This window comes from Mirounga leonina, unplaced genomic scaffold (assembly GCF_011800145.1).
Source record: "Mirounga leonina isolate KUSES-001 unplaced genomic scaffold, KU_Mleo_1.0 Mir_180, whole genome shotgun sequence".
In the NCBI taxonomy this organism is placed as follows: Eukaryota; Metazoa; Chordata; class Mammalia; order Carnivora; family Phocidae; genus Mirounga; species Mirounga leonina.
The window spans coordinates 15291567-15310785 of NW_023270469.1; the positions used below are offsets into that span (position 1 = coordinate 15291567).

The 19219-nt window shown below is 41.3% G+C and overlaps 1 protein-coding gene across 1 annotated transcript in view; it reads right to left on the reverse strand.

Moving 5' to 3' along the window:
• The window catches only part of ZFHX3 (zinc finger homeobox 3), a 704611-nt gene that overhangs the window by 404840 nt on the left and 280552 nt on the right, over nt 1-19219 (reverse strand). Inside the window, exon 3 of the mRNA XM_035024866.1 lies at nt 8563-8654. The gene's annotated coding sequence lies outside the window, so the exon portion shown is untranslated. The remainder of the gene's footprint in view (nt 1-8562; nt 8655-19219) is intronic.

Sequence of the window (19219 nt, forward strand, 5' to 3'; positions counted from 1 at the left end):
TGTTTCCCAGCTATACGGATCTCAGTCTCTTGATTAATCTCTACTTACTATTAATTCTACCTGATTTATTTAAGAGATTGAGAGAGCCATAGCAACACGTTTTCTTTTTAAATGTTTGCATTTTTTTAAAGTTTATTTACTAAAGTAAATTTTTTAAGTACTCTCTACACCCAATGCGGGGCTCAAACTCATGACCCCAGATTAAGAGTCATATGCTGTTCTGACTGAGCCAGCCAGGCGCTCCTAAATGCTTGTATTTTAAAACAAGACTATATACTCTTTGGGTATCACTTTCTTAAAATAAGCAATAATTTGAGGTATAGTTTTCCACTCTTAGAACTTTCAACTGCCTTCAGTTCCTAGATAATTAAGTTACACACAAACTAGTAATTCTAAAATGGTTCCTTTGTTTTTGACTTGTCAAGAAACTGAGGGTTATAGACATTTTCATGATAGAATATTTAGTGTTTTCAGAATGGAAATATCCCTTTATACTAAGTTGACATATATGCGTCTTTGCTTCAGGTTTTCCTTCACAAAGTGTGAATGTTTGTGTGCAGATATATATGTGTATTTAATAGTCTGTGTATATATGTGTATGTGTGTTTGTATGGGTGTGCACATACATGGGTACGTATACTGTGTATAGACGGTGTCTGTGTGTATATTTTTATGTGGAGAGAGAGAGAGTGTGTGTGTGTGTGTGTGTGTGTGTATGTGCCTATAATAGGCATCTACTCCATGTGGAGTATGCACTAGAACGAAGTGTCTGTTTTTCTGGACCACCTGAGGGCCAAGATCTTGTATTCCATCCTTCCGTTGAAAGAGAGTTTTTAAAAAAACTGAAAACCCCATTTTCATTCCAAAAGATTGAGTAGAATATTGCTTTAGAAATAGTTTTAGTCATTTAAATTTAAGGCCCTGAAAAAATTCCCATCCATGGTTCGAATCTATTCTCTGGCCCAGAGCCCAAAGCATTTTCATTAGATTGAGAATTGGATACAATTTCATTTACTTTAAGCTTTTGCTGCTCAGAATTTTGTTCTTCAGAGACAAGCTAACAAGTGTCGATGGCCATGTTGGCCTCAATAATAGTTCTCCTTTCCTTGAATGATCTATTTCAGTTGCATTATTATCATTTAAAGATGGCCTTGTGCTTACAGACACAGTCTCAGTGAATGCATCAAGAATGCTGATATTTCCTCTATGTGGTTTGGCCTCTCCAGCTGATAACTTGTTTGGAGAAAACACCCTTATTTTCCATGAAGTCATTTGCAAAAGAGAGACTATCTAAAGACTTCTATTTCATATTATATTCTTGTTCTTACTAAAGGAGATTTCATCCTATTAACTATACTGAGACTTTTAAAAAAGTTTGAAGCATTAATTAATGAAAATTTTATTGTGGTCTTTTCAATAAATATATCTGACATATCAGTAAGAAAAAAGACAGATAGCCCACCAAAAATGGGCAGACGACTGGACTAGAGACTTCACACAAAAAAAGAAACCCAAATGGCCAATCAGTGCTCAAATTCATTGGAATTAAGGAAATGCAAAACAAGATGCAATGAGAGACCCCCTTCTATACCCCCTGACTTGGCAAAAACTGAAGTGTGGCAATAACATGTGTTGGTATGGGTGCGACAGAACAATGGGACACTCATACACTGCTGGTGGAAAAGTAAAGATACTACTATGGAAAGTAGTTTTGCATTAATTAGTGAAGCTGAACAGATGCATGCTCCTCGACCCCCCCCCCCGCAATAACTTAAGCAGTGGCTCTCAAAGTGTGGTCCCTATTCTTGGCTGGTAGCATCAGCATCACCTGGGAACTTCTTAGAAATGTAAACTCTCAAACGCTACCCAAGTTCCACTGAATCAGACACTCTGAGGGTGGAGCCTTGTCATCTGTGAACCTGCTGGGGAAGGTGATAAGCTCTCAAGTAGAAGTACCACCTGAGAGAAGTCTGTGAGCATGGGCATAGGGCACACGACAAAATGTTCACAGCAGCAAACACGGATTCATCAGCAGGAATACTTTGCATTCTATTTACGTAATGGAATATTAGACTGTAAAGAAAATGAATGCATCCCACGGATAAAGCTTATAGTCATCATGTTGAAGAAAAGAAACAAGACACAAATGAAAAAAAAAAAAAAAACCAAAAACAAACCCTGAAGAAAAGCAAGGAAGTGATGACCATAAAATCCAGGAAAATGGTTATCAATATCGAAGAAGGAGGTATGATCAAGAAGGAACTTGCAGTGGGGGGCTGGAGTTTCTGAGGGGCTGGCAGTGTCCCATGCTTTGACGTGGGAAGTGGTTACATATTCATTTGCTTTATGATTATACTATAAACTATATATATGTGCTCTTCCAAATATATATTACATCTTACAGTAAAAATAAACTTTTGTGTCTACCAAAGCTTTCAATGTTGCTACCAAAATCAAATTTAACCAAATTATAACCTGCCTACCTTTCTTTGTAAGTCTGCTTGATTCTCCTTCCCATTATAAGAAGGTCTTCCATAGCATCACTACTCCTGTTCTTATTCTTTTTTTTTTTTTCTCTTCCAGCTAGGGAAAGAGAGTTGGGGACAGACTCTAAGACAATCATTTATATCAGCCAGAGTCATCATCTCTTCCTCTCCCTAAATATGCAGAGAAGTCCAAAAGCAACCAGGATTCTCAGTAAGTGAGGGTGATATTACCTACATGAATCTAAGGTTCTGTTGTGACTTTGCTGTTAATTTGCAGCCTTCTTTAGTGATTGTTGTTAGACTCAATTCACGCACAGTTAGATGGGAAGAAACAACCCACTCGATCTTCTAAGAATAATAACATAGGTGCTGGTTGGCTCATACTTGAGTTTTCTAAGTTTAAAGCAGAAGGTTCTTTTCAAATAATTTTGAAGTCAGGTCCTTATTTTTCTTGTGCTTCAATTAAGACAGCTGTGCTTTGCCCACAGGTCTATGATGATTGCATTGATAGCCACTTACCCTTTCATGGATAATATCATTCTTTCATCAACAGTAATGATCATGTGCGTACTAACATATAAAAAATATAGCTACATATCATGATAAAACATACCAAGTGCAGTGCTTGTACATAGTAGATGCCCAATGGACACTAAACTGACATACACAGATCTGTCATATATAAAACATATCTAAAATAAAACTATTATTATAAATTGCTACACATTTTAGCTATCTCATTTTTCTGGTGTGTGTATTTACTTTTTTATTGTGTGAATATATATATATATATATACATATATATATAACATAAAATTTGCCACTTTTAGTGTACAATTCAATGGCATTAATTATATTTGCTATGTTGTACAACCATCTAGCTGCCCGGTTTTAACCCTCATTTTAATGTCTTTGTTAGAATTGACTTTCATATTTCGAATTGCTTTTTTAAAACTTCCTCTAATACAGCCCCTCCCTCTTCCTATGTTTTATCTTTTACCATCTTTGCCAGGTCCTTAGTCTCATTTACAGCCTAATCATGTGTGTTATCTCATATGTGGGGGACCAGATTTCTGTGTCAACAGGACTTTCTTTCCTTCTTCAGTTCAGCTTACTGTTGTCCAGTACTGGAAGCTGCTACATTAAACTATGGAGAGCTACAAGTTAAAAAAAAATCCATTCTTACTCGGAAAAACGTAGACTCTTGGTTTCAGGATCCTCTGGGACCCATCATGGGTTATCTCAAGTACCAAAAATTATTAGCCTGATGTCTTAGTGGAAGTACTCAGGATATTAATTCACCAGTTGTGTATAATTCCCAAGTTAGTCTCTTGTGCCAAACAGTGACTAATTAAGCTGTGGATAATGTCATGCCGCAAGCATGATAAAACAATAATGATGATGGTAATAACAATAGCTAACACTGAGTGCTGTCAGGTGCCAAGCATGGTTCTAAGGCTGTTACGTGCATTACTTGAGGTAGTCATCATAATAATCCTATGGCACATATACAATTATTGGCCTATTTTATAGATGAAGAAACCAAGACTCAGAGAGGTAAATTACATGTGCAAAGGTTATAGGATTTGAAACCAAGCAAATGGATCCCAGAGCCTTACTCTTAATCACCACACTACTTAAGAGAAGAACCCAACAGAATGCTTTACTCTTGTGTCCCTTCTAGGAGGCTGGTTGCTCCAGGTGAAAACATAGAGAAATAGGTTAGGAACAAGAATAACACACACATACACACACACACACACACCCCTTTATTTCTTTGGGGTTCAGTGAGGGGTGGGGCACGGAGCTGGGAGAATTAGCCTGTTAGTAATCAGTTAATAAGTGCTAAAATAAAGGCATTCGGAAAAAAATACCATGGTAGTTTAGTTGGTAGAAGATTATTTTTAGCTACTAGGCAGGAAGGAGTTGAGTACACAATGTAGAGCCATCAAAGATTCTGCAGCACGAAAGGAATATAATGAAAGCTATGCTTTTAGGAAAATAAAACTGCCATCGGTGACTATTATGGCCTGGAAGGAGGAAAGACTCAAGGTGGAAAGGCCACTTTAGAGATGTCTGTAGGAACCCACAGGACAGGTAGTGAAGGCTGGAACGAGGGCAGTGACCATGGGCATGGAGAGTCTGGGAGAGGCTCTGTAGAGGAAGGCCAGAGGGATAGATATGGAGGGTCAAGTTGACTAAGATTCCAATCCAGGTGAGTGACAGAATGGAGTCTCATGAAGAGAAACGGGAGAGCTGGGAGGGGAAGAGTGTCTGGGAGGGAAGTGCAGGCACAGAATTTGAAGCTCTGGCAAGATGCATAGGGACATTGTTGAGGAACTTGAGTATGAGAGGGAAGTTAGAATGGGGACCTAGAGTTTCTGCAGAGCATGGAGAGTCAAAATCATGGAAATGGAGGAGAATGTCAAGGGAGAATGTAGAGTCAAATCAAGAGTGATAAAGACAGAATCCTGGGGGAACATTTACATTTAGAGGCAATAAGAAGTCAGAAAGAATAAAGTCAGACAGATAGGAAGAGAATTGAGAACAGCATGGCCTAGAAGCCAAAGGAAGAGAATATCTGGAGAATGAGGGGGTGACAGACAGGGTGAAAGACCATGGAAGGCAAGATGAGGCATTGGAGGAGAAGAGCCTTTCCTCCTTCAACACTTAAAGAAAGGAGGAGAGGATGAAGAAAGCTATAGATGTGGAGATGGTGAGAGGAGGAGCCCTTAGGGAGCTCATGGGGGAAAGCCATCTGGCAAATAGCCAGAGCATGGGCAGCATGGAAGTACTCGATCAAAGTGCAACAGGGTTGCAATAAACACAGTGAGCAGTGAGACATGGAGTCAACAGGAGAAGGACAATGAAAGATACTGGGGGAAATGAGGGCCACCTAATGTTGGATGACACATATGGTGGATAAACTGGCTCAGTTCTATGACTTTTTTAAAAACTGCACTGAATAGGCAGGGAGCGTATATGTAGAAGCAGCAGCTGGTGGAGTTCACTCTGGTTTGGGAATTAGAGTATGTGTCCCACTGAGGGACAAGGGGTCGAGGTCACTAAGGACTGGATAGAAAGACCAGAGGACTGAAAAACATTGGCTGGTGTGATGGCCTTGGAGGCTCAGCTCTCCTTTTAAGAGAACCTGCTCTGGAAGCGTAACTGACTGACAGCCTCCAGTAGTCTTTGCACTTTTGGATTCATCCAATATTCGTCCCAGGCCGGGCTGCTTCCAGGCTGCTCCAGTGAGGACTAAACTTGGTGGAGGTACTAAAATGGGCCACCCTTCCCCAAGTGGGACTCTTCTCACAGTTAAGTTTGCTTGGCGACTCCTCGTTGGCTTGGGTGAAATTTTTCTCTGACCTTTTCTCTGCAGTCTGAGGCTCTTCCTCCCCAATTCCTCCTCCCTTTCTCCTTTCACAGGTATTAGAACTGCCTGGCAGTTTGAAGATTCTTCCTGCCTGACTCCCTCTCACTTTATGTTTCCCAGGCATTTCCCCCAATAAATCTCTCACATGTCTAATTCTATTTTAGCTTCTGCTTTTTTGGAAGTCCTGAATGGACACATTTGGGCTTGCTATTATTAGTGGAGGGCCCAGTGAATGGAAGATGTAGGCAATGAGGTAGCTACAAAGATGTGTAGATGATGTTCATGTGATTCTTTTTTGAATTATAGACTCACAGGAAGATGCAAAAATAGTACAGAGATTTCCCCTGTACCCTTCACCCTGCTTTCTCCAGTGATTACATCTTATGTAATTAAAACCAAGAAATTGATATTGATATAATATTGTTGACAAGTTCACATGAGTTGGGGTAATCTATTTCTCATTATGCTTCTGTCCACATCATAGATATATTGATCTCATCTCCATTGCAAAAGGCCACTTACATAACAGTTCCCTTCCAAGTCAACCAGCTCTATAACCACAAAGTTTGTAAACGCATAAATAAAGTCATTAGGTGGAGGGACAAATGGGAAATGACATATGTCCACTGAGAAGAGAGCTCCCCCTCCATCCATCCATCCATCCATCCATGTTTGCCAAGCTTTTCCTAAGTTTCAGGAACCATATGCTGCATCTACTGCATTAGGATATGGATATCAAAACGGTAGCAGCAGCTACCACACCTCTGTCTGGATTAAGATGCAACGAGGAACACAGATATAGAGTTGTTTTTTGGGCAAAGGATATCCAGATCTGTCCTGTGATCATTTTCACCTAGGCAGTAATTCAACTGGTAGCAACCATAGGCTCAACAGCCAGGATCATGCCTTTTTATGAGTCATTGTAAAGTGCCAAGTGCATTGACATATACTTCATAAATGCAAAATAATAACAAGTCAGTGAACCTAGAAGTATTGGATGCAGTATTCGAGACATTAAATCCAACTTATGCTGTTCTAGAAGCAAGACAAACAAATAAATCAACCCCAAATCAAATAAAGCCCACATCCATCCCCGGCCAGCAGTGGGTGTTGTCTGGAATGCCCTTTATGGGCGAGTGGTTCTCTCACGAAGGGGCACTTGTTAGTATTTTACCTGACACATCACATCCAATGCCTTGCCTGTGATTTGGGAGAAGAGTTTTATATCTGACCCACAGCAGACAGCAGGAACACTATGTTCTTAAAGCTCCACTTCCCTTTATTTGATGCCAGAAAATAGTATCTGGTGAAGCTCTGGAGCAGAACAACAGTCACCCCACTGAGCAATTAGACTGGTCCTGGTGGGAAGTCTCTGCAGGCAGTACTGGGAGACACTATTTGTATTTCAAAGGCAGGATTTAGTTGTCCTTCAAGATAGAAGTCTCTTCAGGGCTGCCTGTGACTCCTTGAGGGTTTAGGCACACAACCTAGAAAGCCTGAAATGCCACGGATGCCGTTCTGGCAATTGTGAAAAGCACAGTTGAATGCTTTTCTGATTCACAGTCCAGAGCTTTGAGCATGGTCTGGTGCTGTCTGATTTGGGATCTCTGGGCACAGCCCCTTCTCTGCAGAAGTCTGCCATCTTGGTTCCACACACAAACATGATTGACTTCCAACCACATCCCCTTAGTCACTTCACAGTGATGACATCCTTGGGAGCAAAGCCCAACCCCCCAGAGCAAAAGACTGATGGCAAAGCCACTGTAAGATGAAAAGGCAATAACTCTGACATCTCTGGGAGTGACACACACAAACAAGATTCCATTTTGAATAGACTCTAGAGGAGATGCTATCCTTTAATGGTCATTTCCAAAAGGATTTTACTCTCATTCAGTTGCAGCCAAGGGGAGGAGAGCCAAGGAGCCCATGCAAGATACCTAGATCTGGCCAATGAAGTGTTGAGGGGAGGACTGAGCCAAAGGGGAAGAAGGTACAGAGCCAAGAAGCAAAAGGTAAAACAGCCATCCTAACAAGCCGACCTTGTTAATTCCTTTATGAATACAAGTGATTCCAGCCAGTTGCTGCCTTGCCCAGACCCAGCTCATCACATCCCACGTAAACAGAATGATGCTTACAGTGGTTAGGACAGTGGTTCTCAAACATTACTGTGCATCCAGTTTACCTGAGGAGTTTCTTAAGAAGGCAGATTTCTGCTCTTCAGCCTCAGAGATTCTGACTTGGTAGGTCTGGGATGGGACTTGAGAAATGTACATTTTTAGCAAGCACTCCAGTGATCGAAGCAGATGTACTGCTCATCATATTTTGAAGTAACTGCCTTTCAATATTCCTGAGGGTGTGATATTAAGAAGTAAACGAGAAATACTTTCCAAATAATCCAGCCCAAACCTCTCATTTTGCAGATGAGGAAACTGAGAGCTTAGGTAACCTTCTCAAGGTCACTCAGCCAGTTAAATGTGGAAAGTCAGGACTAGAAGCAAAGACTAGTTACTGTGCCTTTTGCATTTACTATACCGTATGGTTTGTGGAAACTCCTCTCCTTTAGGTCCAGTTGGATGTATACGTACATAAGTAGAAATTGGAATATGTCTGGATTATTTCAAAATATTTTATATCCTTTGAAGCAACTGGTAAGAGCTTCAGTGTTGCCAAAGCAAACATTCAGAAAGAAATGGTACTTACCCTCTTGAAAATCAATGGTGAAGAAGATGACAGAAGGGACTCATAGTTGTCCTCTGAACAACCACAATGTCTGGGTTCTCCCAAATCAGTGCCTGGGATAAAACAAAGAGTCAATAGTTGTAAGAAACTGTATTTATTCCTGATGTTGCATTAACATAATAAGTACTTTTCCATAAACTGTGCTAGAATCCAATGAGATTTAAGTGTCATAATTATGCTCTTCATCTTTAGGTTAATTTTTCACTTTACTTTGTGTGGCCATGGTAAATTGAAGCTGAAGGGTTCTGTGTCTCAGCAAATTCTGGATGTGTCTTGACAAGGGCCAATGGAAGATTTGTCCATTGTTGTTTGAAGACCCCTCTGATACGGGCTACCAGGCTCGGAGAACTTCCCACTCCCTTGTTTTGTGGTTCTTCTCTTTATATACGAAAGTGAAACTGAGTAGACCCTCATTTCATATGAATGGGGAATCAAAGAAATTATGCCAAGGGTCATGACTAGATCGTCACAATTTAAGAGGTTGCCCTCATTCATTGACTTGTTCATTCATTCATTCAATAAATATTTATGAAGACCTTTTATATGCCAGGCCCTTGTTCTGCTCAGTAGTATATTTTTACCCAGTGGGAAGCTGATTGGCTAGAATGAGGGTAAATACCCATCACCAGTTACGCAAGTCATTTAATAGAAAGGCTGTGGTCTTACAACATCATGTGTTGTAGAGGCAAGAGCACTCAACTGGGACTCAGGAGGTCCAGTGTAAATTCGGGCCACTTTGACAGAGCAGAATTTCTCAACCTTGACACTACTGAAATTTGGAGCCAAATAATTCTTTGCTGTGGGAGACCTATCCTGTGCATCATAGGATGTTTAGCATCATCTCTGGCCTCTACTTATTAGATGCCATTAGTGTCTCCTAGTTGTGGCAATGAGACATGTCTCTGGACATGGCCACCGCCAAATGTCTCCTGTTGGGGGGTCGGGGGGCAAAACTGTCCCCGGCTGAGAATTACTGGATCTACTAACTACTAGTTTTGAGCACCTATTAGCGCATTGTGGTAGAGCTTTATATACATCACATTCGGTCTTGAAACCAGCATTTCAAAGTAAGCAATACTATCCCCCATTTTACACATGGCGAATTTGAAGTCCACAGATGTTAAGCAAACAACCCAGTAATATACAACTGGCAAGCGTTAGAGATTTGAACCCAGGATTTTGAATCTTAAGGCTCATGTTCATTGTTCCCTACTTTTTTCTTTTGCTATGACATATTTTAAACACTCAAAAAAACCCCAAAGAGAATAATCTAAAAACACCGATGTACTTAGTACTCTGAATTTAACAAATGGTAATTATTTTTGTCATATTTACTTTATATCTTTTTTTTAGCAATAAAGTGTTACAAATATAGATGAATCCCCCTTTTAGACATTTTCACTCTGTTCCTCTCACTTCCTTTCCCCCAAATAACCATTCTATTGAAGCTGGTACCATATACTCCCTGGGAAAGATTTCATACTCCTTTTACACGTATGTATGTTCACAAACCATACATAGCATTCCAAAAAATGCACAGAGAGGGTACATCTCCTTCTGCAATTTGCTTTCTTTACTCAACATTATGTTTTTGAGTTTTTTTCTATGTTAAAACTATAGTTCTAATACTTTTATTTTAATTACAGTATTGTAGGAAATGGCCACAATGTGTTCAACCATTCCCCTCTTGGTGGGCATTTACTTTGTCTCCCATTGTTACTATCACAAAGGGCATGGCTGGGAATGCAGCTGTGTATGTGTAAGTTTCTCTAGGACACATATCTCAAAATGGGATTGCTGGGTTGCAGGCTGTGCACATCTTCAACTGTATTAAATATTGCCAAATCGCTCCACAAAATGATTGCACTAAATTACACGCCCTCCAACAGACTGTAAGAGTTTTCATTTCTTTACATCCCTGCCAATGCTCAGTATTTTCAAACCTTATGTTTGCCAGCCTGATTAGGGAGAAATAGCATATAATTATTATTTCAAAACCTTGTGTTCTTAACCACTCCTCTTACTGTCTACACTGCTGGAAGCTTCAGTTATGTAAAACGGAGAAAATACCTTTGCCTACTCATATGAGTCGTAATAAATTCTTCTGGTGTAGTATGTGAGTATATTTTGTAAATATCAAGTGCCACTTTTGTGCATTGCTGGTGGTGGGAGAGAGTATTTGCAGTTTCGATAGCAGGCAATTTGACAAAATCTACCAAAATTTCAAATGCACATGTATTTCTTTTAACTTAAAAAAATCTCAGAATTACACAAAACTCACAAAAATAGTGAAAAGAATTCTTGGTGGGACCCAGATTGTCAAAAATGTTAATGTTTTAAAATATTTGCACTAGGGGCGCCTGGGTGGCTCAGTTGGTTAAGCGACTGCCTTCGGCTCAAGTCATGATCCTGGAGTCCCAGGATCAAGTCCCGCATCGGGCTCCCTGCTCGGCAGGGAGTCTGCCTCTCCCTCTGACCCTCCTCCCTCTCATGCTCTCTGTCTCTCATTCTCTCTCTCGCAAATAAATAAATAAAATCTTTAAAAAAATAAAAAAATAAGTAAAATATTTGCACTAGGGACGCCTGGGTGGCTCAGTCAGTTAAGCGGCTGCCTTCAGCTCGGGTCATGATCCCAGGGTCCTGGGCTCCCTGCTCAGCAGGGAGCCTGCTTCTCCCTCTGCCTGCCACTCCCCCTTCTTGTACTCTCTCTCTCTAGCAAATAAATAAAATCTTTAAAAAAATAAAATAAAATAAAATATTTGCACTATAATTCTCAATCTCTTTCTCCTTCTCTTCCCTCCTCCTTCTTTCATCCTGTATATATGTGTATCTATAAACATCTATAAGTGTACACACATATATCTTATCTTTACAAAATGATTTAGCATAAATACAGTTTTATGATACTTTTATGATTTAACTTCTCTGTGATATGGCTATAATATTAACCTAAAATCCAGAGGAAAGGAAATTGAGGCAAGAGTGAAAACATAAAAAGTGCCAAGCTACTATGACTTAGTCATGACACATTCTCACATTAATGTGAATTTAAGAAATATCTGTTGAATGAAAGGACAGGTGGATGGACGGATGGATGGATGGATAAAATTATAAGAAAAGGAATATGAGAAGAGAATTATGTTTAACCACTTGAGTTTCAGGAAAAGAACTTTTAAAAACACAGGAATACATTAAGGAACAGTCCTAAGGTAAATAAGCTTTAATGCACTGTTGTTATTCAATACTTTATGTAAGAATTGTGATGCTCCAGGCAGGCCACACAGCCTAGCAGTTAAGACAATGGGTTTTGGAGTCAGGGAACTGTGTTCATATTCTGACTCTGCTACACTAGCTCTGTGACATGGGGCAAGTTATTTAACCAATTTGTGCCTCAGTTGCCTATCCTGTAAACTGGGACTTCTAGGATAGCTGTGAGGATTACATGTCATGAGTTATTACCTGTAAAGCACTTAAAACTGTGCTGATACATGATATACTCAACAGATCTAAGCTATAATTTGTTTTTATCTTTATTTTATTATGGTTAAGGCCATTTAATATGAGATCTACTCTCTTAACAAAATTTTAAGGGTACAATAAATACATTTTATTGTTTACTATAGTCACAGTGTTGCAGAGTGGATCTCTAAAATGTATTCATCTTGTATGAGGGAAACATTACACTCACTGATTTGCAAGTCCTCATGGCGACTACCATTATATTCTCTGCTCCTATGAGTTTGACTACTTTAGACACCTCATATAAGTGGAATCATGGCAGTATTTGTTCCTTCTGTGACTGGCTTATTTCACTTAGTATCATGTCTTCTAGATTTATCCATGTTGCTGCATATTGCAGATTTTTTTTTTTTAAGGCTGAATAATGTTCCATTGTGTGTATAAACTACATTTTCTTTATCCATTCATCCATAAAAGGACATTTAGGCTATTTCTACATCTTGACTACTGTGAATAGTGCTGCAATGAACATGGGAGTGCTAATATATTTTCGGGATCCTGATTTCAATTCTTTTCAATAAATATCCAGAAGTAGGGTCGCTAGATCACATGTAAGTTCTATTTTTAATTTTTTTAAGAAACCTCAACTGTTTTCTTTTCCTTCTTCTTTTTTTTTAAGATTTTATTTTTAAGAAATCTGTATCCCCAACGTGGGACTCAAACTCACAGCCCTGAGATCAAGAGTCACAGGCTCTACCGATTGAGCCAGCCAGGTGCCCCTCTACTGTCTTCCATAGGGGCTGTAACATTTTACCTTACCACCAACAATGCACAAGTTTTCCAAATTCTCTACATCTTCCCCAATACTTGTTGCTAAGTTATAATTCTTGTTATCATGAAATTTAAGAGCTAGAAGGGACCTCAGAGATGATCTAATTCATGTCTCTTATTTTCCAGGTGATGAGAGATAAAAATAGAGCTCGAGGAGAAAAAGCGGTGGTCCAACATGGCATAGTCAACCAAAGCAGATTCAACCCTAGAACATCAGTGGTGGGATACTGTAAATGACCACAGGCTCCTTGTAGATCCCCCCATCAAGGGGATAAGTCTATTTCCCCACTCCTCGAATGTAGTGGAATTGAGGCTGTGTGAGATCTGAGCCTCAGCCTCAAGGGGTCTTGCAGCTTCTGCTCTCACTCTCTTGGACACTGCTGCTCTGTGATAAGGCTTGGGTTAGCCTGTGGGAGGATGAGAGACCGCATGGAGTGCAGACAAGAAGTCCCGGCGGAGGCCCTCTTAGACCAACAACCAGTTGGCCAACTGCCAGACATGTGAGATGCCCCCTCCCTAGATCACCCAACTCCAGCCAAGCCACCAGCAGACCACAAAAATCAATTGAGTTGGTCCAGACCAGCAGAGCTACCCTAGCTATCCAGCCCTCCTAGCCATCCCATGGAACTGTGAGCTAAAAAATAAATATTTGATGTTTTAAGCCACCAACTTTGAGAGTGGTGTTTTATACAGCAAAAACTGATAACGAACTCAATGATGGCCTCTCTTCAATGATACCACATTTATAATTTATCTCTAGGATGTCTGGGTGACCAGCTTATGCACCAAGATTAACTCTCTCCCCCACCCATGTGTTGCCTGGTCCATGTACCTTTATTTTCAGGAACACCCCTGCCTCTGGGTGGGATTCTACCAAGGGAGGGAAAGATCCATATCCCCCAGGGTCACAGACCCTAATTTTGCAGCAACAGCAAGAGAGATTTGCACAGGATGCAGGGAACTGCCAGCTGGAGAGCCCTCCTATCCCACCTCTTCCTTCACAGACTCTAGACTGCTATGCAAATATGCTGTAGGAATAAAAGGGAGGGGGCTTAGCTGGCACTGGCTGGGAGGTACTGGGCAAAAAGGAGAACATCCTATAAAATTGATAGCCAGGGAATGATTTTCTTGAGCCATACGATCCCAAATTTTCATTAATCATCCTCCTTTTCTCCCTTATTTCCCTTTTACTTGGCTTTCATTAACAGTACCCACCCCCACCCCCGTCCCCTCAAGGTGCCCACTTCCATTTCTAGAAATCAGTTAAGGGCTTCCTGGTTCCCATTAAATTTCATACCTGTATCCCTTACCCATTCCCCGTCCCTCCAAGTTCAGGCATTTTTTCATTTTTCTCTTTTAAGACTCTCTTTCTAACTGCTCTCATACAGTTGAAAAAACACTAGGCTCCTCATTAAAATCCCAAGATTCTTCTAATCACAATCTTAGGAAGTTCCGGCTCCCCGATTACTAGGAGGCCAAGTGCAGGAGGCAAAGGAAAGACTGGGCTTAGGAGACAAGAGTGGAATCAACTGGGGACCCAGAAATCATGAGGGGAGGAGAGGATGATGACAGCAAGTGAGCTGGGGTCAGATTGGCTGCTGCTGGTTCCTTCTCTTCGGGGTTCATTCCTCGCTTCTCGCTTGGTGCTGGACACAGCATTCAGCACTCCATCATCCTCGAACTGCACCTTGGTTTTCTGTGAATGGCAAGTTTCTTCATGGGACTCTTGGAATAAATAGAGGTGCTTTGATCACCCAGGTGGGAGGAAAGTGGTTTTGGCCACTCCTATCAGCCTGTGGGGTGTTTGGTACTTTTTGAAAGGTGCTTTAGAGGAGGAATGAGGAAATCTCTGTGTTGTCACCCTGGAAACTCTGGTTCATGACCTCATCAGCCCTTTTGGAATTTCCCTGGTTGGTTTTCTGTTCCAAATGGAGATCTTCCACTTTAATTGAAGTTCCTGGGCAATTGTATAAAAATGGTTGCTGTGATAGGACAGGAGACACCAGAAGGTAGTTCAGGTTCTAGTCCTCATGGGAGTTGAGGTCTGCTGGCCAAAGCACAAATGTTCCTGAAGGGAAAAACAAGATTTCCCAAGGACAGTGATATAAATGTAAACAGCCTCTGGGCGTGGGTGTCACATGAGCTACTTCATCTTCCAGCAGGAATTTCCCAAACCTGACCACTCTCTCAATTGCTAACAAAGAATGGAGGAGACATGGCAACTGGAGCCATCAGTTTGGAAAACAAACCGCTTACTCTTTACAGCAAGGGGACTGAAGTTTTTCAAGTGAAAGATCTAGCTGTTCTTCAATTTATCAAAATGTGACAGGGCAGTGATTACAAATGCAAATGTAACCTTTAGGCGCTACAGGCGAAACAGTCCTCACAGCTAAGCTTGCCTGCCTGTTCCAGCCTGCACGCAGTAGGCAGCTCAGGCTGGATTCCTTTGTGGGTGCCATTGTTTTTATAACCCTATCATTACAAATTCTGCTCTGTTTGGTTTTTTTGGGGGGGGGTGGGGAATGAACTACTACACACTTTAAAGAATGACTATACAGTTCCCCTTTTTAAAAAAGATTTATTTCTTTTTGAGAGAGAGAGGTAATGAGTGGGGGGAGGGGCCGAGGGAGAGACTCTCAAGCAGACTCCCCACCGAGCACGGAGCCTGATGTGGGGCTCGATCCCATGACCCTGAGATGAAATCAGGAGTCAGACGCTTAACTGACTGAGCCACCCAGGTGCCCCTATAAAGTTCCCTTTCTGAAGCAAACTTAAATACAAGATAATATCTACACTTTCCCCATTGTGATTCAAGAAATAGATGAACAGCTATGAGGTGCTAGCCTCCAGTGAGAGGCATTATTACCTAGAATTTTCACAAGGCTTTTCTAAAGGAGGAATATTTATCATTGTGTCTCCATTTTACAGACGCAAAGACAGACTCCAAGCACTTAAGGGGTTTGGCCATGATTACTTGGTTATTGAGAGGTAGAAAAGAGATCTGAATCCAGGTATCCTGAGTCTAATGCCAGTACACCTCCAGGATGCCCCTGTAGTTGAGTGTTTGGTAATGAAAAAGCAAAAACATGATTTCTGGCTTGACTGTATTTTCGTGGGAGCATGGTGTAGTTGAAGAGGGAAAAAAATATCTAAGGTGGAAACTTGACTGGGAATAGGAGAAAGGCAAGAAGAAGGGAGTTCTGATCCATTTTCTTTCTTTTTTTTTTTTTAAAGATTTTATTTATTTATTTGAGAGAGAGAGAATGAGAGACAGAGAGCATGAGAGGGAGGAGGGTCAGAGGGAGAAGCAGACTCCCCGCCGAGCAGGGAGCCCGATGTGGGACTCGATCCCGGGACTCCAGGATCATGACCTGAGCCGAAGGCAGTCGCTTAACCAACTGAGCCACCCAGGCGCCCTCTCATCCATTTTCAATTGTATCAAGCAAACACTTTAATTAAGCATCTCTCCCTTTGGGGTTTCTTGTGGAACACCCACTCCATCTGCTTGCAGTTGGGGAATGTCCCCTGAGGTCCAGGGGTCCAGGATCTTGGGAGGTCAACTTGTTTAATCAGGAGACACATGGCTTCAACATGATCACCCCAAACTGCAATGGGCAGCCAGGTTTCAGTGCTGAGGTTTGGGAGAATTAGAATTTGGGCATACAAAAGTCGGGTGATTACTAACCAGGCTCAGATCTGTATTTATCCTGTGAAATAACAAAAATTTATAAATTATAGGATGATGGAGTGCTGAACGCTGTGTCCAGCACCAAGCGAGAAGTAAGGAATGAGCCCCGAAGATACAGATAAATTATCTGTATTTATCCTGTGAAATAACAAAAATTCAGCCATGTAAATTTTAAAGATCTAATTGGCTTTATTAAATGATTCAAGAATGGGGTAGCAACCCATCTTGCAACCTCCATCTAGAGGGGGCTCTGAGGAGAAGCTCAGGGGAGGCACTAAATGAAAGGTTTTTATAGAAGGAAGGTGGGGCAAGAAAGTTATTGGCAAAAGAAAAGGATTACTTTAGGCAAGGTGGCTTTCCCTTACGGGGAAAGTAAAGCATCCTGTCATGCAGATTGCCTTGGTTTTTTTTTGCTGGGATGGGGGGGCTGTCGGGGATGGGGGTGCGGATGGAGAGAACCCAGTGGCAGACTCATTGGCACTGACTGCAAAAGTTCTCACTGGTTACAACTACGTTTCTGGGGTAGGTTGAAACTGCAACTAGATTATGTATAAAGCTCTGCTTTGGGAACTCAGTCTAAGTGACACCATTTTGGGGTTATGGTTTTTGTTTTAACCACCTAGAATCCCCTCCTTGAAAATGGGACGGTCACTAAAATATGGAGCTTCCTCAAACAAAGGATGTTACAGGATGGGTTTTCCCTTTTGAGCCATGACTGCCTGTCATGACACCTTTGGTTCGCCATTCTTTCTGCCTGTCAGAGGTCTCTGTCAATAGGCTTGGTCCAGCCTGCGGTAGCCTTGAGGGGCAGCTGGGCTAGACTCTTAGGAGCAGACCCACTTGACTCCAGTAGAATCTGAAAGACTCAGCACTACTGTTTCCATTCACCTTTAAGGAGATAAGCTAACCTTCATTAAGTGAATTATTTTTCTCATTTTATTTTTTCCAGAGTTTTATTTTTAAACTATAGGAAAAATGTTTAAGAACCAAAAGAAGGGTATTTATTTTTTCAATTCATGAAGTCCCTTCATCACCATCTCTGGGTGTATCTGTTGATAAAAATGGGCAGTGATATTAGCTCTATTGTTGGCCGCCATGACTATACTTGGAAGATTTCCGAAGATTTGGTTTACTAGGTATTTCTCTTTCCATATGTCTACGATGATGTGGGGGAAGACAAGGAAAAAAACATGAAGTAGGATGTGCACAAAACTTTTTCCCCATAATGAATGACACTGAAATCTGTCATTTTTCCTACACTTGCATTTTTTAAGAAGTCTGGTAGATGAGTTAAACCTGGCCTACAGTTGGCTTTGCTTGAGCACAACCATTCCCATCCAGAGGAAATTCCATATACTGTGGCAGTTGGGGCAGGGGGAGATGCTTTAGAATGTGCACATTATTTCCCTAACTCTGCATGAATATAAAGAACAGTACTGAATGCAAGTGTTGACCGCATCAGAGGGGAGGAAGGAGGGTGTGCGGTTGCCCAGTTACCCAACCAGAATCATGTTGGATTCCAGCCTCGCTTCCCCACACCCTACCCACAGGAGACTGACATTTAGACAAACGTGTTCTCAGCTACCGGCGCAGCGCCCGATGCAGGGTATGGCTCTGAATGGCTTTGGCATCTGTTTTGTCTTGCCTCATGCCCACATACTGGGGCTGCTTGTTTTCATCCAATAGCAATTAGCACCGTGGTAAATGCCTTGTGCCCTGTGCTAATTCAGAAGAATAAGCATGTCACACTCTGCCAAGAATTACAGCTAATCACAGAGGGCTCTGGGCACACCTGCCCTTTCATTAGGCTTTTGTTTTAAAATGAGGGGTTGGCGCAACCCGGAACATTACATTCTCCTCTTGGTTAGGGATAACCATGGAGACCCAGGGGAGGCCTGGAGTGTAGGTGGGAGTGCCACTCCTGAAGACAGGCTTCCTCTGAATGAGAACAGATAGCAGCAGGGAATGAAGGCCACTCTTACTGGTGGGGCAACTGCTGATAGGGTGACCCAGGGAACGCTCCACGAATGTGCAGAAGCTCGGCTTTGAGCAGTGCCCAGTGCTGGAGACCATTCGGCAACCACTGCAGACATGATGTATGGGAATAAAGACCTGAATTGATGCCACTTGTGGGGTGAAAAGTTCTTTGGTTATTGTTTCCTCGTAGTGTCATCATTTAACCTAGCAGCTGTTGTCCTTAATTCTAAGAATGTCCTGTTTATCCTAATTGATATTTATCATTTTAGTTTTTTAAAAAGTCAGGCTTATTAAGGTATAATTTACATTCATGGAAATTCATCTATTTAATGCATACTGTTCTATGAGTTTTGACGAATGTGAACAGTCACATACCCATTACCACGATCAAGATATAGAACAATTCCACTGCCCCTAAAAATTCCTTCTTGCTTTTTTCTTGTCACTCCTCCTTTCCAACCCCCAGAGCACGTAATCACTGATCTTATTTTTGTCCCCATTATTTTTTCCAGAATGGCATATAAATGAGATCATTTAGTAAGCAGTTTCTCGTTAGTGGCTTCTCTCACTTTGCATAATGCTTTTGAGATTCACCCATGTTGCTGTGTGGACTGGTAATTTGTTCCTTTTTATTGTTAAGTGGTATTCCATGGATGAACCCCA